This window comes from Aquarana catesbeiana, linkage group LG01, assembly GCF_042186555.1.
Source record: "Aquarana catesbeiana isolate 2022-GZ linkage group LG01, ASM4218655v1, whole genome shotgun sequence".
Classification (NCBI taxonomy): Eukaryota; Metazoa; Chordata; class Amphibia; order Anura; family Ranidae; genus Aquarana; species Aquarana catesbeiana.
In genome coordinates, this window is record NC_133324.1 from 680551407 (window position 1) to 680557902 (window position 6496).

The following is a 6496-nucleotide window of genomic DNA, read 5'->3' on the forward strand; positions in this document are numbered from 1 at the left end:
GGAGTGAAGATAAGCATCACACTATTAGGAGTGAAAAAAGCATGGCAAAAAAGTGAACACATACACTTTTGGCTATAAAAAACAGGAATAAACACAAAAGAACATTTTTACAACAGAACATGCTTAAAGAATAATAACTGTCAACATCTGAAAACATTAAATGTGCCCTTTGCTTAAAACTGTGTCAAATGTGTAAAACAATGCAGAACCAACAGTTGAAGAAACCCTTGAGAGGAGTGTTTTACAGTATATCACCACACTTCGCCAACTTATTTTTAAGCTGGATATATTTGTGGTAAAGGCCTATTTCCAGTTGATGGCCCAAGCTCTGATTCATGATAGACCGACAAATGTATCCCCTCGTGAAACAAAACTTGAGCTGGATGGTACTGTATGAAAAGAGCATTACTAACAAATCTTAGGAGGTAAACTACAAGTGCTACATTGTGAGCATCATTAGTGGTAGGTGCAGTTTTACAGTCCAGATTTCTCCATGGTGGGCCTAAACATAGCTCTTCTTCTGAACTGATGCACTCTTCTGTCCTTCATGTAATCATCTAGACAGATAGGCTTGTGGAACCTTCCATCGCCAGAAAACAGACAGGATACAACAGTTTGTATGCTTCGGTCAATTTTCTTTTGGGGACTTGTTGAAACTAAGGCATTTTGCTCTGGGATTGCATAGTCTGCCTGCAACACTTCACCACAGGCTGTCTCAAAGTCATTTCCTGTATAATTCCAAGTTAAAGCCTGAGGCAATACATAGCTTCTTTGATCTCCACCAGCCCACTGTGGAGCCACCTGGAAACATCCTGGCTGCTCGTATGCCTAGGGTATTTGCTGCAACATGACTGGTGAATTTGGGTAAGGACAAGCCTGATAATAAGATGCCATAGGACGAAACATGGGAGTAGGCTGAACATATGCATCGGTGACAGGGGTGCTCCACATGCTCTGATATTGTGGTGCTTGGGTGCTTAGCACCACAGTTCTTGGTTGAATGTGTGCACATGTACTTTGCTTTCTTATAGCTGGTCCAAGTTTTAGTCTCTTGCCATGAAAGCTGACCTGAGTATCTAAAATCTTCTGAACGTCAATGTCATCATAAAAGGAGACAAAACCATATCTCTTGGAGACACCAGCACAATCGGTAATTACTTTTACCTCTTTTACTGAACCAAACTTTGAAAAAAAGTCTTTAATTTCAAGTTGGTCCATCTGGATATCAATGCCCCCAACAAAAACAGTATTGGGTACAATTTTCCCCTCAGGGAGCACATAACCAGATGGCTGATCCTCCATGGGACTTCCTGTATCCATAAAAACTGAAGACAGAACGTGGGAACAACTCTGTTTTTTATTTACATTTTCACTTTTTTGTAAATTCTGGTGGACAGGATGTGGGGATAAGGCCTTATGCCATCAACACCAGGAAAAAGGTGACTTGCAAGAAGAAGGAGGCTCCTGGAATGGTTCAGGAGGGAACTCCTTTCCTAGTTGCCCAGGCAGCATGCCAGGATAATGATCTTTTATAAATCTTTTTTTTTTTTTTTAATTGTATATTTATTAAGTTTTTCATAAAAATACAGAGAAAAGAAAAGAAACCAGAAAGTAGATTGTGGGAGTCATCAACAAATTGACATACATTGATACATAGGATATCAAATTGAATATACAAGAATATCTATATATAGTGATCGTAAAACTTGATACAGTACAAATGGGGAGGGGGGTGAGAGGGGAAAGAACCTAGAGAGTAGGCGTAACAAACTGGCATAGGTATATCACACAAACTCTCTGGATCAACTGTCCATAAGGTTCCCAGAGTACCCAAACTGAGGGATTGAGACACTCCACGGAAGCCTAACAGAGGGAGGGGGGGACACCATGGAGAGATAATCAAAAACAGTAAAGAAGACTGAGAGGACAAGATTAGGATAATAACATGAAAGGTTAATGATCATATAGGACGTGTTGGTATGGCGCCAGGATTAAGCTCAAAGTGATCCCATAAATCCCAAATTTTTGAAAACTGAGGAAGTGAGTCGTGTACTCGTGTATTCAGCCACCTCTTTAATCCAGTCTTTCCAACTGCTGCAGTCCCCAACTTCCTCAATCCATGCTCTCTATGGAACTGTTCCAATCTCTGGGGTTCTATACCAAAAGAACAGTATTTTATAAGCTGTCTCTCTCTGTTTCACACATCTTGATGATTTGGAAACAGCCTCCCAAACTTCTGGCACTGAGGGAGAGAGATAGTTCTTTGGGTAACCTGAGACCATTTCTGCATGTATGGATATTGTGTGCTAGTGAGTGTGAGGGTATTATGGAGATACATGTAGATATCTGAAATAAGGTGGGTCTGATATGTGCCTTGGGCACATAAAAGTTCAAATGGAGGGGGTTTATCTAGGGTTAGGGTTTGGTATTTAGAGAGGAAGTAGTGTTTGAATTGGAGATAGGAGTAGAATAGTTGTTTGAGGATCTGGTGTTTTAGTTGGATTTCCGCAAAGGAGAGAAGCCAACGAGTTAATGGGTGCACTATGTTTCAAAGCCGAAAAATTCCAGTCTGTGACCAGGGGTACATTTGGGTGTAGGATAGACTGTCTGGTAAATCAGGGTTTAAAAGCATTAAGTAAGTTTAGTAAAGGTGGGCATGGAGAAGCGAGAGAAAACTGTCGGAAACATCTCTTCCATATAGAGATTGTGAACAACATCGGTTGTAAACAGAGGTCCCACAGTTGGGCAGTAGAGGTCTCCTGGGTTGACCAGATCATAGAACAGCGGTGGACCGAGCATGTTATACTCATTTCTATCTCCGACCAAACACTGGATGCCATTCTAGTAGACCAAGTGATAATGGGTTTAAGATGGGTGGCAAAGTAGTATTAAATAAGGTCTGGGGCTCCCATACCCCCTCTAGATCATGGGGCTAGCATCACTGAGCTGGCTATACAATGAGCTTTATTGTGCCAAATGAAGTTAAGGAATCTCTTCGTGGCTTTGAGCTGTGACATGGGTATGGGGACTGGTAGGGTTTCAAACAAATATAGGAGTCTTAGTAAGATAGATATCTTCAGGACATTGATCCAACCCAAGAGAGAGAGGGGAAAAGCGTCCCAGTGCCGCAAAAGTCGGTCAATGTCATGGAAGAGTGGGGGGAAATTGGCCCGGTAAGGGGTGGGATACGAGGAGGTTAAGTTAATGCCTAGATATTTGAGAGTTTGTGAGCACCAGTTGTAGAGGTAATTCTGTTGTAGAGTAACAAGAGCCGGGGGAAGGATGTGTAATGGTAATGCTCCCGTCTTGCTCGTATTGGTTTTGTACCCGGAGATTGTGCTAATTTTTTTAACAAGTCATGGAGATTCGGAAGAGAGGTATGGGGGTTGGTCAATGTCAGTAGGATGTCATCCGCAAATAAAGAAAATTTATACTCTCTCTGGCGTAGCGAGACCCAATAGATGTCAGGATGAGTGCAGATGGCTTCGGCTAAGGGTTCTAGACATAGAATAAAGAGTAAAGGAGATAGCGGGCAGCCCTGTCTGGTACCATTACTTAAAAGGAACGATGGCGATAAAAAGGAGGACATCTGGACTTGGGAGGAAGGTCAGGAGTAAAGGGCATGTAGTGCTGCTAGAAAGGGGCCTTTAAATCCATACTTGGAAAGGGTAGCAAACATAAAGGACCAGCTGAGCCTATCAAAAGCTTTTTGAGCGTCTAGGCTCAAGATTAGGGAAGGGATGTGTCGTTCTATTTAACAGGTCAATAAGGTCAATGGTGCATCTCATGTTGTCGCCAGCATGTCTAGCGGGCACAAAGCCTACTTGATCCTTGTGTATGAGCCTAGGGATTATGAGGGACAGTCTGTTGGCTACAATTTTCGTAAAGATCTTGTAATCTGAATTAAGCAATGCAATGGGTCTATAATTGTCAGGTAGGGAGGTATCTTTACCAGGTTTTGGGATCACAGAGATGTGAGCATGGAAAAATTGGGGGTGGGGTGAGGTTCCCTTGAGTAACAAGGTTAATAAGGATATTTTGTGTGGGCTTAATATCAGGAGAAAGGTTTTATAATATGAGTAAGGTAGACCATATGGGGATTTATGAGCTGGGAGGTTTTTGACTACTTCAGCTAAATCTTCGGGGGTAACAGTAGAGTTCAAGGAGGTAAGGTGATCTGGGCAGAGTTTAGGTAAATGTAAGGATTTGAAAAAGGAGTCAATTTTTTCTTGTGTGAAATGGTAGTTGGGGTCTGTTTTTAGACATTTGTATAATTTATGAAAAAATTCTCCAAATACTTTGGCCATGGTAAGAGGACAGTAGGTGGGGGTACCATCAACTTGCATGAGAAAATCTGGGGATGAATGGAAGGGGCGGGGCCTCAATTTATTTACCAACCTTCTGTGAGGTTTGTTAGAGTACTCGTAAAATTTCTGTTTGGACCACATAAGAGATTTATCGATTCTCTTCATATCAAGGGATCTTAGTTGGTTTCATAGGAAAATAATGGTTCGGAGCCTAACTACCATGGGGGAAGACACCAAGAGTTTCTCAGCTGTGCGGAGTTTGGTCAGGATAGAAGAGCGTTGGAACACTGCATCCCTTTTCAAGCGAGAGCCTACAGAAATACATTGACCCTGGAAGACAGCTTTATGTGCTTCTCACAATGTGGAGGCCTCAGAGACTGTGTTTTCAATGAATTGAAAGAACTCAGACAGGCTGGTGGATAGGTGGTTCCTAGTCTCTGGAATATGTAGTAAGGATTAATTGAGACTCATTGAGACACCAGTGGCAGATCCTGGGGGAGGCAGAGGATAGGGCAATGTCTAAGTGTACAGATGAGTGGTCTGACCAGGTTATGGGGTTCATTTCTGAGGAGACCATAGACATCAAGAGGGGTGAGGATACAAAGAAGTAGAACGTAAATTGCTTATGCGTGGCGTGTTTAATCCTCCAAACATCTAGGAGATTGTGCGCTCTCATGAGTTTACGAAAAGAGGTCGAGAGGCTGTTGGCTGTGGTGGCCGTTGAGGTGGGAAGTAGTATGCGTCTATTACTGCCAGTGGACATAGTCATGTTAAAATCCCATCCAATAATTGTAAAAGGTTGGGAGAATTTGTTTAGTTTGTCAAATACTGTGGAAAGGAACTGAATTTGGCCAGAGTTAGGAGTATAGACATTGACTAGAGTAAGGGAGTGAGTGAGGAATGTGCAATCCATGATGATAAATCTGCTCTAAGTATGAAGATTTGATACGCAGGGGGCATGAGCGTTTAACTAGATTTGCCACCCCTGCTTTTCCAAATGGGTCAGAGGCTATAAAGGCTATTTTGAATTGTTTGCTAGCAAATTTAAAGGATCCCCCAGGGCGGAAATGGGTCTCCTGGATCATGATCACGTCGCCCCGGAAGATTTAAACTCTTTCAAAGCTAACTTCCTCTTTTGAATAGAGTTTAAACCTTTGACATTACAAGTAAGAAACTAAGTTGTGTAGGAAAGCATCACTTTCTTGAAGATCATGTAAAGAATACTGAACGCCATCACAGGAGGCAGAGAGGCAAAAGGGGAAACCACAGCGATACACGACTTTATGTGCCTGGAGATGGAACGTCACCGAGCAAAGTTTCCTTTGGCCAGTGTAAAAGGGGAAAAGTCGCTGAAGATCTGGATCCTGGATCCTTTGAAATCCAGCTTGGATTTATTATGGGTAGCGATGGTTAGAGCTTCTTTGCTGTCATAAATGAAAGCAGACAATTACATCTCACGGGTTTGCCCCAGCCGGGGGTTTAGGAGCTAGTGATCTGTGAGCTCTAACGCCAGTCAATATCAGGGATATTGAGAGCCACTATATTGAACAGGCTTAGTAGATGGGGTGGAGATCGTGATCTTCCACTGTTTCAGGAATATCCCTAATCCGCAAATTTTATCTGCTCTCCCTATTCTCCAGGTCCTCTTGCTGAGCTTGGAGCTGGGTGACCATATGTTTTATGGCAGCATTGTCCTTTTCTAGGGCCTGTACATATTGTATAAGTTTGTCAAACTTTGTCTCCAGGGTGTCAGTGCATTCTCCCAACTGCACGATTTACCCTCTCAGTTCTTTAGCAAGTTTCCCCACCTCCTGTGTAATGTTATGAGTGAGGATTTGGAGCAGAGAATGCAGCTTTGCATCCAGTACCTCTGCCGTTAGGTTAGTGAGGGATCCCTGTGTCTGAGTGTGAGGGATAGCGAAGATGGTACTTGCCGTGCTGTTCCAGTGGGTCCGGCGTGTACTCTTGGTTACTCGAGGCCGAGGATGCAGGCCTAAATAGGAAGCGGCCCATGGTGGAGGAGGACTGAGGACTGTGGGCTGTGGAATAGATGCGCCTCTGATCACCAATCTTGCCCATGGGATGCGCGGCTGTGGCGAGAGTGGGGGGAGGTGACTCCCGTGGCTATCGATGTAGTGTGTCGGGCGGTGGGAGTTCCGGAGAGACAATGGAGGAGCCCAAGTCTCACA

The 6496-nt window shown here is 43.4% G+C and overlaps 1 pseudogene; it reads right to left on the minus strand.

The window, feature by feature from the left end:
• Positions 1–474: 474 nt before the first annotated feature.
• On the minus strand, positions 475–1320 carry LOC141127527 (deleted in azoospermia-like-B; annotated as a pseudogene).
• Positions 1321–6496: the final 5176 nt, after the last annotated feature.